Source organism: Physeter macrocephalus, chromosome 1 (assembly GCF_002837175.3).
Source record: "Physeter macrocephalus isolate SW-GA chromosome 1, ASM283717v5, whole genome shotgun sequence".
Taxonomy (NCBI): domain Eukaryota; kingdom Metazoa; phylum Chordata; class Mammalia; order Artiodactyla; family Physeteridae; genus Physeter; species Physeter macrocephalus.
The window spans coordinates 46,046,211-46,062,547 of record NC_041214.2 but is presented as its reverse complement, the minus strand read 5'-3'; the positions used below and the strand labels follow the sequence as shown (position 1 = coordinate 46,062,547).

The following is a 16,337-nucleotide window of genomic DNA, read 5'->3' as shown; positions in this document are numbered from 1 at the left end:
TTTTTCTTATCTGTTTTAATTGTATATGTGAAATTACATTCCAAAGAGATTTGAGGAGTCTGGGAGCATAGCCTTTCCATTAAAGCCATTAATTCTACATGAGTGCTCTCAATCACCAGGGACGATTTTCAGAAAATAAATATACTGAATGGAGAGATAACGAAAAAGAACTAGAGGCACCAAAGGTTTCTATCTCTGTGGGGTGATATGACTCTAGCAACACTGCCTGACTCCTGATTCCTAAACATATGTCACCTATACTTAGGTAGAAAGTCCTCCTCTGAAACTGTTGCATCTTCAAAGACAGAAGGAAATCTGTTTTAAGAAGAGACACAAAACTGATGGCAGGACCACTTGGAAAAATATTTATATACTCCCGGTAGGCTTTTGTTGTTCTGTGGGGTTCTGAATTAGCTACTAGCTGTTTTTTATAGAAAGCTCTGTTAAAATGCCCATACGGTATACAATAGTGTAGTTATTCTGCCTTGCTGAATCAATGTCTCAGAGCAAAATATAAACACTAAGATTTTTTTAACAAGTTTTGTGTACCATGGGTCATAAAACTCACTAAGCTCTGCCAATGAAATTAGTGTAGAAACATCTAATACATTTGTCGTGATATATAACAAACCTCTTTAAAAGAAGGGGTGAAAACGAGTTTTGAACAGCTCCATGGACAGTATCAGTAAGTACCTTTGTAAAAAACGGAATAGTTGACACTTGTATTTTAGGATTTTTTTAAGGACATGAGTCTGTCAGAATCAAATTGATACACTTGTTCTATAACTATAAATTACAAAGTGATTTATTAAATTATATGGTTAAAGACAATGTCTTGCTTACAACAAGATCACTTTCGTTTTGTTTATATCTATCTCTTTTATTTCAAAGTAGCTGTCAGAATATCACAAGGGAACTGAAAACAGGTCTTTAAATACCTAATCATTTGTCTCTAAGAAAAGCAAAAAAGCACATCATATGCTTTAAGTTAACGTGCCACAAACCATCCTGGATCAAGTGCTTGCCTATGTTGGGCACAATACCACCCTGCCTATTACACACAGTATCTCATTTAATCCCATTGTAACCCTGTGAGAACTGAGACTCAGATATAGTCAATAAACTGCCCTAGGACACTAAATTTTAGAAGCAAAATCTGAACCCTCGCGCTTGTTCTTTTTCTTTTGCTTTGCTGTTTCTGCGCTTTGGGAGGGGGTGGGAGTGCCAGGGACAAAGGAAGTGATGGTGAAGGAGCTGTACCTGATCCCGCTCTGCCTTCAGCCTCTTTCAACTATTCAGCATGGTCAGCCTCACATTTCTTTCAGAGCTCATGCTTTGCTGCTTTTCACAGACTCTGGACAAATTACTACTTTTGTGTCTTTGCTCATGTTTCTTGCACTGTTTCAGGATCGTGGTGGTGTTGCTACAGGTAGTGGCAGAGCACTGGTCCTGCCAGCTCAAGTGTAGTACTTGCTTTGAGAAACACGATTCTGGCAGGCTTGGGGGGTGTGGACAGACACAGGTAGGCTCGTAACCTGGCGGTGCCCCCTGGAGAGATCACCTAGGTTCCTCGGGCCTAGGTCAGGCATGAATGGGCTGGTGGTAGCCTACTGTGCAAGTTCCTTCTCTGAGAAAACAAAGCACTATCTAGTCATTCCCTCCTTTTGGAATTAAATGACAAGTAATTTCTAAATAACTTCTCTTGACCTTTATAACTGTTATCTGTGGACTTTGGAAACTGCTTTAATGGTAGCATATTTGAAATGGACCTTGATCTACAAAATAAACATCTGTAGCTGTTAAAAACTACTATTTAAGAAACAGAACTTTTCACTTTTGCCCTTCTCCGGACACTGCAAAATGACACGCTTTTATCTTTATGTAATTCTCAGTGAGCACTAAGATGTTTTTGGTTTTTACATAATTAAGCATTTAAATTAATTCAAAAATCATACTTGCCTCTTGAGAACACTTGGAAAATTTGGAATTCCAATGTATTTAGAAGGGGAAATTTTATGAAACACAGATAATGGAATTAAATATGAACTAACTTTCTAAACTCTGAACTTGGGAATACAGAGAAGACCTCTGAGCTGCCATGGAGCCAGGCCCTCACTTGGGTCCAGGACTGTCTTCTGGGTTAAGGTTGCTGGTTTCACATGCTTAGGTACCTGGTTTTTCCTCCTGCCAATTATAAGGGGATTCCCCACTTCATTCCACCACAGTTATGAATTCCTGGAAAGATCAACCTAGGAGTCTGAAGAGCACTGAAAAGCATCTTTATTATAGCACAGAGGGATAGTGTTCCCAGCTATGGCCCTCAGTCATCCAAAAAAGTTTAACAAGCATGTTTAGTTCACTCTGTTAGGAAAAAGGAGAGAGTGCTGTAATTTACAAAGATTTGTTTAAAAAAAAAATGTCTGAGTCCTTCCTCCTCCCTACCTCCTCCCTCTTCCTTATGTGACAGAGATTAATTGCTTTTCTACTGTGTGCCAGACCTGTACTGAGTGTTGCGGACACAAAGATGAGTAAAAAACATGTTCTTCGTCTTCAAAGAGTCTGCTATGTAATGGTTCAATAAACACATAAGCAAATAATTCAAATACAATATTATTGCTCTCGGGTGTGTTCTAGATACTACTAGGGAGCACAGAAGAAAGAATAATGAAGTCTTCCTGAGGAAGTGGTCAAGACCAGCTTCAGAATCATGGTGGATTTTCCAGTTAATACTTCATTCTCCAGTGGTGTTGGATAAATGACGTGTAACTATATTTGGAAAGATTACTAGCTTGGGATTTACTGTGGTCATTCCTCTGGGATTTTAGTCTGTTAGTCTTTGCTAGAGAAGAAAAATAAAATTAAGAGTTATTTCAGGCTCTAGATGGGTCAATTTGTAAATTTTGTAGGAAGCAACTTGAACTCCTCAGAAGAAATTCCTTTATATAAATTGAAGATATTGTTGGATATTCTTTATACTATAACCATAGAACCACTTTATATAAAATCATCTATTTGAGTGTTAAGCAAAGGTAATACAGAGAACCATCTGTATCACTTTATGTAATTTAAAATTTTTAATAATTTTTATACAAACTTTTATTTCATATATAGTACTTATTCTCTGAGGATAATTCCATGAAAAGGCTCCTTAAAGTGCAATCACTGAAAACTAGGATAAAACAGAGTAAATTGTGAAAAAAATAAACCAAAGAATAGAAAAATAACCTGATTTTAACTCAGTTAAGAAAATCTCTACTATAACTGAAACAGTGTTCTAATTAGAAGGATAGTGAAAATTGAGTGTTTTATTGGCATGATGTTTTGCATGCCTGACGACACATTATTAGATTTTTTTACTGCATATTTGGTTTTTACAGTATAATAAACACATCATGTTTACAAAAAATGTTAAGGTGCTTCATCAGTTTTTCCAAGGGCCTCTCTCAGTCCTCTGACAGTCAAGTCACTCGGAAGAACTATTCTGCTGTCATCCTTGTTGGCCTTCTCGTCTACTGGTGGCTTGGAATGTGATCTCAGCAGTTCTTCATCATTTTAATTCATTTCATGAAATCTGAATAATTTCCAGTTTCACTTTATAGTCTAATTGAACTTGCCTTGTATTTGTTGAGAAACCAGTCTTTGATAGGATGAGCATACAGATAGACACTGGTATTAAACAGAAATAATGCCTGTGTTAGGACTAACTTTGTCAGTGGTCACTTCATTAGTATTTTCATTTTGTTATGGCTTCTGTTTCCCTATGTATTTTTTCTTATTTTTTAATTGTAGGAACTGGTATGGCATATTTCTTAACACCTAACAGAACATTTCATTTAATCTCTTTTAATTATTTATATCATTACGTACGGAACTCCCTTTATAAAAATTATAATCCTAAAACAGAAACCAGCTAGATTATGAATAAAGATGATGATGGTGGTGACAGCTGACATTTGTGAAGCTCCTACTCTGTGCAGGTGCTCTACATGGCAGTATATAGAGTAATCCTTCCCACAACCCAGCAAGTTCAGTGTCAATCATCCTGCCTTCATGGAGAAGGGAGCTGAGGAAATTCACACAGGTTGGGGTGTCTTAACAGTTTAAGACAAGCCATCCTAGCTCTCACGTTTGTGCTCTGCACTACAATGTCTTTCCTTGGTGCAAAGAAGCATCCACTTCAGAGTTTAAATACAGTTTTTGGTGCATATAATAAGAAATTAATAAAAACTTGATCAGTCCACAGCTGTAGGAATACATTTCTAGATTTTTATATACTTTGTCTACTAAGAAACTGGTAAAAATGTTTCTTGCTCCTGTTTGTTATTGAGAGAGATTCCACAAATACATATCCCTGTCTCAGCCGATTCAAGATTCTAAAGGGAAGGAAAGATGTGGAATTAATGAAATTAGCTTTCTAAAACAAACCTCATAAAATATAGTAGTGTTTTAAAAAACTACCTGACCTCATGAAGGAAATCTAATACTAACAACTTATTATTATAAAAGTGTCTACTTAATGGAACTTGTGATTGCCATTGGAATTGCAGTTATTTTACAATGTGTATTTTTCTATAACCCGTTACTCTAGAATTACAAGATTCAGCTTTGATATATTCATGAGTTGAAGGAGGAAATACAGATATTTTACTCTTTTATAACTGCAGAATCTGGAATTTCAGATGGTGAATTTTCAGTTGTTTGAAAGTTTTATTTCTCATTCAAAGAGCAGCTTTGATCATGGCCTTTGGTCAAAGATGCTGTTTTTATTGTTAAAAAAAAAGACTCTTCAACATCAAACAGTAGAGGAGGAAGGAGTCTAAAACTAGCCTGTTAGGTCAGGCACATAGAACTCTGTGGTCCCAGGAATAATGGCATTCCTAGAAAAATGCCTCTTAAGATGAGTAAAACTTCAGAAGTTATTGCTTTATTGCCTTGGTTTTTTAAAAAAAACTGTTGTCCTCTAGCATGAATAACCAAATAATGGTACATTTCACAGATAGAGCCATAAGGTGTCACTGAGCTTTCAGGCTTAGATCTTTTGGTTTCTTACATTCTCTCCTAAGAAAAATAATGGGATTACACTCTTGATAGCTGTCAGATTCCTGTAAGTTATCGGTTCACGTACATACCATCTTAGTTTTTGTATAACATGTCCCCAGAGACTAGCGCTATGGTTGTTTCTCCAGCACCATGAGCTACCAAACCTGCTGAGGTATTAAGCATACTTTTGGCATATGCTCTTAGAAAGGTGGGAACTTCCATGCTGAAGCCAGCCATCCAGTCATCAGCTCTGGTTTTCTGCTCTGAACGCAGTCTGTCTTGCATTAGAGGCAGGCATTAAGGTCCCTTGAGTTGCCTACTTGGGTAGCAACGTACAGAAGGGAGAAATTCCACTTTCATTGCATCCAGTGATCTTTTTACAAAGCATGAGGACTGATCTTTTGCAATTCTAGCCTCGTTAGTGTAATTGCAGCTATAGTCGTATTTATTTAGGCCCCTAATCCCTAAATCAACTTTCTACACTGGGAATTTCAGATTAATTTTAGGTTAACTTTATATCACCTTAAAGAAAATCCTTTCACTTTTTGGCAAGAGGTTTACTGCCACAACAGGTGTCATAAAAAAACACTACAGATCTAAGCCAAAATGGGAAAGAAAAAAACTCTTATCAACATCTTCACTGGACACACAGAGTTGGGCAAATCTACCACCACTGGCCATCTGATCTACAAACGTGATGGGACTGACAAAAGAACCACTGAAAATTTTGAGAACCAGGCTGCTGGAGATGGGAAAGGTCTCTTTCAAGTATGTTTGGGTCTTGGATAAACTGAGAGCTGAATACGAGTGTAGCATCACCACCGATATCTCCCTGTGGAAATTCAAGACCAGCAAGTGTGATGTGACCATCACTGATGCCTCAGGACACAGAGACTATCGAAAACATGATGGCAGGCACGCCTCAGGCTGACTGTGCTGTTCTGATTGCTGATGCAGGCACTGGTGAATCTGAAGCAGGTGAATGGGCCGACCTGTGAGCGTGCTCTTCTGGCTTACACACTGGGTATGAAACAACTAGTTGTTAGTGTTAACAAAATGGATTCCACTGAGCCACCCTGCAGCCAGAAGAAAAACAAGGAAATCATTAAGGAAGTCAGCACCTACATTAAGAAAACAGGCTCCAACCCTGACACAGCAGCATTTGTGCCAAATTCTGATTGGAATGGTGACAACATGCTAGAGCCAACTGCTAACATGCCTTGGTTCAAGGGATGGGAACTCACTGGTAAAAATAGGAATGCCAGCGGAACCACACTCCTTGAAGCTCTGGACTGCATCCTGCCACTAACACATCCAACTGACACGCCCTGTGTCTGCCCCTCCAGGATGTCTACAAAATTGGTGGCAAAGGTGGTACTGTCCCCATGGAGGCTTGTGCTTTCAAATCCAGCGTGGTGGCCACTTTTGCTCCAGCCAACCTTGCAACTGAAACAAAGTCTGCTGAAATGCACCATGAAGCTTTGAGTGAAGCTCTTCCTGGGGACAACATGGGCTTCAATGTCAAGAACACGTCTGTCAAAGATGTTCATCACGGCAACAGCAACATGGCTGTTAACAGCAAAATAACCCACCAATGGAAGCAGGTGGCTTCACGGCTCAGGGAATTATCCTGAGCCATGCAGGGCAAATCAGTGCTGGCCATGCAGGACTGTGGAGGACTGTGCAGGGCAAATCAGTGCAGGACTATCACACAGCTCACCCCGCTTGCAAGTTTACTGAGCTGAAGGAGAAGCTTGATCGCTGTTCAGGGAAGAAGCTGGAAGATGGCCCTAAATCCTGGAAATCTGGTGACGCTGCTACGGTTGATATGGTTCATGGCAAGCCCATGTGTGTCGACAGCTTCTCTAAATACCCTCCCCTCTGGGTCATTTTGCTGTTTGCAACATGTGACAAACAGTTGCTGTGGGTGTCATCAAAGCAGTGGATAAGAAGGCAGCTGGAGCTGGCAAGGTCACCAAGTCTGCCCAGAAAGCTCAGAAGGCTAAGTGAATATTATCCCTAATACTTGCCACCCTAGTCTTAATCAGTGGTGGAAGAATGGTCTCAGAGCTGTTTCTCTCAACTGGCCATTTAAGTTTAACAGTAAAAGAGTGGTTAATGATTACAGTTCATCATTAAGCTTTCAGAAGGAAAGGAGAGTGTTGTGTGTACCATTTGTTTGTGAATGTGGTGGTTTTAAGTTATTAGTTTTTTAAATCAGTACTTGCTAATGGAAACAACCTGACCAAAAATCTGTCATAGAATTTTGAGACCCATTAAAACAAAGTTTAATGAGGAAAACAATCCTCCCAAATCTCTTAGATATTTTCTATCTGTTGCCTCTTTAGATACTAATAGTCTCATGTAGGAAGTGGAAAATACAAGCTCTTTCCATTGTTAATTACTGTTTTAGAGCTGTGAAAATTTCTCAAAAGCTCTATCAACTCAGTACCCAGAATATGTTTCTGCTCTCTTCCATGTTTTGTTTCCCCATCTTTTTTTTTTTTTAACCAAAAGCAGGGGTTTACTTTTAATTTTTAAAATTTTTTATTGAAGTATAGTTGATTTACAATGTTGTGTTAATTTCTGCTCTACAGCAAAGTGATTCAATTATACATATATATATACATTCTTTTTCATAGTCTTTTCACTATGGTTTATCACAGGATATTGAATATAGTTCCCTGTGCTATACAGTAGGACCTTGTTGTTTTTCCATCCTATATATAATAGTTTGCATCTGCTAATACCAACCTCCCAGTCCATCCCTCCCCCAACCCCCACCCCTGGCAACCACAAGTCTGTTCTCTATGTCCGTGATTCAGTTTCATAGATAGGTTCATTTGTGTCATATTTTAGATTCTACCTATAAGTGATATCATATAGTATTTGTCTTTGTCTGACTTACTTCACTTAGTATGATAATCTCTAGGTCCATCCATGTTGCTGCAAATGGCATTATTTCATTCTTTTTTATGGCTGAGTAGTATTCCACTGTATATATGTACCACATCTTCTTTATCCATTCATCTATTGATGGACATTTTGGTTGTTTCCATGTCTTGCCTATTGTGAATGGTGCTGCTATGAACATAGGGGTGCATGTATCTTTCTGAATTATAGTTTTTTCTGGATATATGCCCAGGAATGGGATTGCTGGATCATATGGTAATTCTATTTTTAGTTTTCATAAAGCAGGGTTTGTTTTGTTTTGCTTTTGCTTTGTTTCAGTGAACCTAATGACCCTGCCTCGTTAATTTTTTCTCTTAACCTGTCTACATTCTTTGTACAACTTTTTGTCTTTTCTTAGTTCTATATTACTTTCCTGCCAGATTTCCTTTCCTGTCTTTGTCCTAAGTTTGTCCCTGTCCTGAATCACTGTCAAGGCCTTTCCTGTGGCACTCACTCCAGTGAGGCTGTGCTCACCCTGAGGGCAGTGGGCACCTGGCCCTGCTACCCAGCAGCTAATCCTCAACACACAAAATGTGGAAATGGATTGGCTACAGACAATAGTGTTCACTTAGATGATTAAAGAAACACTGACTAAATTTAAAACAAAGTAAACCCCACACAGGAATCTAGCAACAGAATGCCCTGGTTTTTTATATGTAGCCTTTCTATATAAAGTATTCCAGGAAATAGGATAGAATCAAATCAATATAGTTAAAAGCTTTCTAAATAAATGTTTACCATATTTTCATAGGAAGGGTGTGAAACAAAGAATGGATAGGTGTGCTCTGTGATATGGTGAGAAAACAAGGAACTGTGAGAACGGCATTTTGATATTTAAGGACCAGGGTTGTAGAATGAGGAAATCCTAAGCTCTGCCAGTGGTGGAGGTGGAACTACTGGATTCATTTGAATATAAAGAGAAAAGATGTTGTTGAGTTCTGGAAATGGGAAGAAAAAGAGGTGAAGACAACCAAAGAACACTTCCAGTGGAAGATGCCAGGGGGAAGATGAACAGGCAAACAAAAACTTCCTGAGTGTAACTTTCTCATGAAAAGGGAAGAGAGGAGAAGTGAAAGCAGAAAAGAAGAATCATTGTGGCTATTGCTTATAAAATTTTAAGTTTTCAAAAGATGCACTAGTTATTAAATTAGAGTGTGACTAGCACTTTTTCTATGTGATGGGATCTACAACCAGTTATGAACATATTTTTAATGAATGGTGTTTTAAGATGTTAAATACCTATGCCCTACATACAGTATTATGCATATTTTATATTTTTCATTCAATGTCACTGATTTGTTCTCAGATTTTCTCAATTACCCATATTCTCAAAGTAGCAAGTTTTCTGCTAAGGCAACTATGTCACTGTTATTTAATTACCTACTTATCCATAAAATAAGAGTGGTTTTCCATTTAACTGGATATGAGAGAATAAGGCCAACAGCAGAAGAGAAGTGTTCTGGAAACACACTAGGGAGAGAAGGCAATTGCTTGTTACAACTACATGCAACAAGCCTGTGACTGTGAAACTGATACGGTCGTTCACATAGAACTGGAGGTGAATTGAGAATAACTAGAGAATCAAACTTCTGAATAATAACAGACATGGTTTTGAGAGGCATAAGGGAACTTTCTGGCATGGTGATAATGTTCAGAACTTTGATCTGATTGCTGATGACATGGGTTTATTCCTGTCTTAAAAGTCACTGAGCTGTATGATGTATGAATAAAACTTAATGTTTACACATTTTGCTGTATGTAAGTTACATCTTACTTTTTTAAAGGTGGGGGAAAACTCACCTGAATTCTAATGGGTACTTCAGACTAAGATATTATTTTAGTTTTCATTATTTCTACTGGATATACACTGAGTATCATCTCTGAACTCTTCTTTAAAGGGATACCCTAGGAAGAAAAACTAGCGAATATATTTCATTTATACCCGTCATGAGCTGAAATTTCCCAACACTAACCTCTGCTTCAGATCCCCACTGTTGCTTCTGCACTATTAGTTGGTGTCAGCAGGGGGTTAACAGCACTCAATTTAACCTTGCTATTTGTACTCTGTTTTGATTTTTTTCCTTTTTTCCTAATTTAACTTCCTTACATGGTTTCCCCCATTTTAAAGATCGTGCATGCACCATGGGGTCTGTACACTGAACGACCGTAGTGCATATAAGCACACAATAAAAGCACATTTAAAGATAATGTGGAGCTATAAGACCTTTCTTTTTTTCTGGGAGCAAAGAGGTATTGCTGTGAAATCACTGGAACAAGAGAAAAATTGAGCAAGTCTACTCATGCTGTTATTTTTCTGAGAAGATTACAGACCTGTCTAAAATATGTATGAATCAGACAGGTATAGATTAATTACAGGTTATATGTCCAGACAGAGGGGCATCTCTGTGACTGTCCTACCTGCAGCTCGCCATGCACACAGGCTTCTCAGCCGAAGCACTTCCTCTCTCTCCCCCACTTTAAAATTCTAGAACCTGTTGTGCCTGGGGCCAAATCCACTACTGTTCTCCCAATTCCCTCTCCTTCCCCTCTTACCTGACCTGCCCCGCTTCCTTGGCCCTTCAATCTTATCAATGTTGACCCCTTCTGATTCAAAACACAGTCTCCAGCAACGGAATGGGGGAGAACAGGTGAACTGAAGAGGGCCGTGCTGAAACCCCAGATCCGTCCCTTCCCCCCTCCAGAATCCTGGTGAACTTGAACATTCACCACTCTTATGAATGGTCTCTCTTTTTTCTTTTAACTTTATTTATTTATTTATTTTTACTGAAGTACAGTTGATGTACAATATTATATGTTACTGGTGTACAATATAGTGATTCACAATTTTTAAAGGTTATGCATTTACAGTTATTATAAAATATTGCTTATATTCCCTGTGTTGTATATATCCTTGTAGCTTATTTTATATCTAATAATTTGTACCTCTTACTCCCCATTGCTATATTACCCCTTCTCACTTCTCTTTCCCCCTGCTGGTAACCACTAGTTTGTTCTCTGTTATCTGTAAGTCTGCTTCTTTTTTATTGTATTCACTAGTTTGTGGTATTTTTTAGATCCCACATATAAGTGATATCACACAGTATTTGTCTTTCTGACTTACTTCACTTAGTATGATAATCTCTAGGTCCATCCATGTTGCTGCAAATGGCATTATTTCATTCTTTTCTATGGCTGAGTAATAATTCCATTGTACATATATACCACATCTTCTTTCTCCATTCATCTATTGATGGAAGGTTGCTTCTATATCTTGCCTATTGTAAACAGTGCTGCTATGAACACTGGGGGTGCATGTCTCTTTCTGAATTAGTGTTTTTGTTTTTGGTTTGTTTTGGATATATACCCAGGAGTGGAATTACTGGGTCATATGGTAGCTCTATTTTTAGTTTTTTGAGGAACCTCCCTACTGTTCTCCACAGTGGCTGCACCAATTTACATTCCCACCAACAGTGCACAAGGATTCTTTTTTCTCCACAATCTCACCAACATTTATTTGTGCTCTTTTTGATAATAGTCATTCTGACAGCTGTGGGGTGATATCTCCTTGTGGCTTTGATTTGCATCTCCCTGGTGATTAAGAATGTTGAGCATCTTTTCATATGGCCTGTTGACCACCTGCATTTCTTCTTTGGAAAAATGTCTATTAAGTTCTTCTGCCTATTTGTTAATCAGGTTGTTTGTTTTTCTGACGTTGAGCTGTGTGAGCTGTTTGTATGTGTTGGATATTAATCCCTTATCAGTAGTATCTTATGAATGGCCGTTGTCTTTCTCTGAGTGGGTACTGAGTAAAACACTAGATTGGCGGAAATGGCTCAAATTCTGGCAATCCCATAAGAGACTCTCCCTTGGAGTTTAAACAGGAAGGAGAGCCCAGCTTCCCTGTCCTCAGCCCGCAATTCCCTTCATTTCTGACCCCCCGCCCCCTTTGCACAATTCCAGCACATTCCTCTCCTAGTCTGGGGCCTGAGCTTCCACTCGTTTCATCTTCATGTGCTGGGCACCAGGCACCAAAGTGAAAACAACAACAAAAACATGTCCAGTGACTTGGAGGTGAGGGAGACCCAGATCTCAGGGAAACATGCATTCCAGTTATCCCAAGCAGGGATCCTGAAAGCGTTTCTCCACAGATGCATTGCTTTGGTGATTAGGGAGTATAATAATTCAGGGACTATTCTACTATAATATTGTAATAGTCTACTACTGCACTGGGTGATATGTATCCTGGTTTACACCTGTTGTCCTGGCATATTTATTTTTAATAACAGCATCCCCTTTTACTCCCCAAAAGTCTGGCAGATAAATTATATGTTCACTGGAGTCACAACAAAATGGACCTCTCAGGGGAGGTTGGGGTTGTTCAACAAAAACCCAAAATATAAGCAAATGACATTAAGTATTTCAAAGTCAATGTGGTAATAGTTATGTTTGAAAGTATTACAAATGCAAATGTTCATTAAATGTTCTTCAAAACAAAACAAAAAACTCTTTGGAAAGAGGACTGTCATTACTATGATGTAATTCGTACATGATGCCTACAGCACTGCTATATAATTAATGTGGAATAACCACCTAGTATTTAAAACATTAAGTCAGATGACATAAAATCTTCATAAAAGAATAAACATTTCAATTGGGAATTTTTCAGCTTTAATAATAAACTTAAATGTTTAAGTTTTTCTTGTTCCCAGTTCTTTATAATTAAAGGTAGCCAATCATGGTCCATCAAGAGATACTAACTTTAAAATTTGACAAATGTTTTACATTTATCTTTCTTTTTACCTTTGTAAAAGACATTGCCTCCTATAAATTATACTGCACATTTAAATGTATAGGTATGAATCTGAATTAGTAAAACATGCTTTAGTAAGAAAACAGTTTGTTTTCTGATTTAATACTATCAACCATTGGTAATGTGCTATAATATACTACTTAAGAGAGATACCGATTCCAATTATTTAAGTTAATGGCCTCAGTTGTCTCATCTTGCCTTAGTCTAGGACATTAAGCATGCAGAACCCATAATTTAATTACCACCTGTTAATATTGGCTCTAAGTTCATTCCTCTCCTTTCAGGATGTAACTCAGAAATGAGCCAGTTAAAAAACATTATTTTCCTTCCCAAAACACCAGACTGCTAACTACACCCACAGGATACTGATCACAGATTTGCTGGGACTTTCAAGATGGAATTTGCTGCCTCTTGCCTTTAGGGATTGCTAAATAAATTATGTTTGTCCATTTATCGTTCTAATTGTTTAAATCTCTAGATTCTATAAAGAGATTATATTTTCTTCCTTTAATATATTTATATACCTTTAAAACCATTCAAGAAGTAGAGAGTTATGTCTTTCTATAATAATAAAGAGCAAAAATAAAAAGAAATCTACACCCTTATTCCTATTTGGACATCATGAGATGTGAAAAAACATCAGAGGATGTGGCACAGAAAGACCGTTAGCTTATCATGAAATCCCATTGATATGCACTGGAGAAACATACCGTTCATTTACAGGAATTTATTAGAAACTTTGTCCCCTGTTCCCTCCTGATCTATGTACATTCCACTGAAATCTAATTTTGTCACTTCACCCAAGGGAATCAAACTCTGGGAAATTAATTTGTGCTAACCAAACTCACAAGAGATTGATTTACAGATGAGTAAATCACTTTTTAATTTGCCATGAGAAAGCGACCTGATCCAAGAACCAGAAAAATTCATCTGATGTTTCTGAGTTCCCGCTACTCTCAGTTGAGGCACTACAGTGAATACAGAGGTGAAAAGCACTTGGTCTTTTAACAGGTTCATAACCTGGTGAGAGGTCTTGGACAACGACACACACAAGTCAGATGACAGTAACTGTGTGAGTGACCTGCAGTGGTTTAATGCAGAGAGGAAGCCTCCTTCTTTCTGCTACACAGACTCTGAAAGTTAGGAAGCCAAATTATACTGCAAATGGATTTTTGGTGGATGTATTTTAAAGTAATACATGTCTCTCAAGCCATTATTGGTTAATAAATTACCTTTCCCTTTTCTTTGCATGTTTGTGTATAAAGAACTGTGACCATATGTCTATAATTAGGGCACTTTTGCTCTTGGATATGTTTCAGACACTCTGCAAATGTTTTTAAACTATAACATATCCAGATCCACGAAAAGCCCCTTCTTACTAGGGTTGTTATTACAACATCTATCTCTCTACTTCTGTGCTCTAGAGTCACCGCTAACTTGTAGGTTGATTCTAAAGTTAGTGCATAAGGCAAAAATTATATGTAGTCAGAGTACTCTTAAAAATTCCATAAACAGCCTATAAGTTAGAGTAAAAGTGGGTTTCTTAAAACAATATTCAGTAAAATATGTATAATGTTTAGTAAAACATGATATAATAAGGAATACATAATCCAAAAGTATTTTACTTGCAGTATTTTAATATAAAGTATTTATATAAAAGAACTTATATAAATTAAATGTATGTATTGTGCATGTCCTCTGTCATAACACCCACATTTGTAGATTTCTTCCATTGGATAAATTTCAGGTGGGCCGCTACCTAACAATAGGTATTGAGATACTTGTCTTTTACATCACAAGACAGACTGTGAAGCTTCTGAAACACTTTCCTGTAGCCAGTCTATTTTAGACATTTTATGTGGATTCTTATTAGCTTCAGTCTCAGGCATCTCTCCTAGATGTGGATGTTAGTCATGCTTTTCTCTAATTACTATATACACCCAAACATACCATGCAACCGGCTGGCACTGAGCCCATGTTCTGTCTCTGACGGTGGGCAGCTAACTAGCCTACAAGGAAATCAAACCCCTGACCTTGATGTGATTTGCACTGCACTCCATCAGCTAGGCCTTTGTGCCCATGTGCCTGGAATGATAACATCGTTTCACTTAGCAAGCACATCGGAAGCACCAGTAGCTGTGTATGTATGCTTCAGCTGGCATCCAAAGTATGTTACTATGTGACTTTGCTCACTATCGTGTAATTTTAGGTAATCATTAGTGATAGTTTATGGTACTAACTGTTGCCTGATTATTTTCACAGTGAGATCAATATTATTTCTACCTTTAGGAGACCAGAGTTTGAAGAATGCGCAAAACCCTTGATGTGAAAGAAACCAGGAGGATGGTTTCCACATCTACTAGATCAGTCAGTGGTCAATTTATCTATTAGATCCACATCTGCTAGATCAGTCAGTAGTCAATTTATCTATTAGATCCTCACCATTATGCAGAATACTGGGAGGACTTGGTGAAAGATGGTTTTTAGAATCTGAAATTGAAAGTGTACAGAGCTCGGGCTCTGGAATACAACAGGTGTGTGTCAAGTTCACCCTCACAACTTACTGGCAGTTCCTTATCTCAGTTCCTTATCTCCCTGCTGGTTTTTGAGACAATTAAATGAAATAACAGATAAAGTGTTTAGCATAGTGCTTGGTATATAATTAGAGCTTAATAAATAGCTTAATAAAAAGTATTTTTTTCATCTTAATAGCGCTATTTGAAATTTCAAGTTTTCAACAACTTTTACCTATCTCTTATATGTGTACCTGTATCACATGAAAACCTGTAGTTAATTTCATTTTTCTCCCTAGAAACAACTACATATATATAACTACATTTATGCTCATGAGGACACAATAGTCATTACCAACTCCCAACACCTATTCTTGGTGTCTTAAAGTTAGTTATTCCTCCCATGATATTTTCTTCTTTTTTTTTTTAACATCTTTATTGGGGTATAATTGCTTTACCATGGTGTGTTAGTTTCTGCTTTACAACAAAGTGAATCAGTTATACATTATGTTCCCATATCTCTTCCCTCTTCCGTCTCCCTCCCTATACCACCCATTTAGGTGGTCACAAGGCACTCAGCTGATCTCCCTGTGCTATGCAGCTGCTTCGCACTAGCTATCCACCCTACGTTTGGTAGTGTATATGTGTCCATGCCACTCTGTAACTTCGTCACAGCTTACCCTTCCCCCTCCCCATGTCCTCAAGTCCATTCTCTAGTAGGTCTGTGTTTTATTCCCATCCTACCCCTAGTCTCTTCATGATTTTTTTTTCTTAGATTCCATATATATGCGTTAGCATATGGTATTTGTTTCTCTCCTTCTGACTTACTTCACTCTGTATGACAGACTCCAGGTCCATCCACCTCACTACAAATAACTCAGTTTCATTTCTTTCTATGGCTGAGTAATATTCCATTGTATATATGTGCCACATTTTCTTTATCCATTCATCTGTTGATGGACACTTAGGTTGCTTCCATGTCTTGGCTATTGTAAACAGAGCTGCAATGAACATTTTGGTAC

The 16,337-nt window shown here is 37.8% G+C and overlaps 1 protein-coding gene, 1 long non-coding RNA gene and 1 pseudogene across 6 annotated transcripts in view; 1 reads left to right on the top strand and 2 right to left on the bottom strand.

Moving 5' to 3' along the window:
* UBE2E2 (ubiquitin conjugating enzyme E2 E2) overlaps positions 1 to 16,337 on the bottom strand; it is a 384,777-nt gene that overhangs the window by 249,409 nt on the left and 119,031 nt on the right. The gene's annotated exons all lie outside the window — the stretch shown is intronic.
* Positions 1 to 16,337, bottom strand: part of LOC114486366 (uncharacterized) — a 66,692-nt gene that overhangs the window by 29,624 nt on the left and 20,731 nt on the right. The window lies entirely within an intron of this gene.
* On the top strand, positions 5,647 to 7,050 carry LOC102992490 (elongation factor 1-alpha 1-like; annotated as a pseudogene).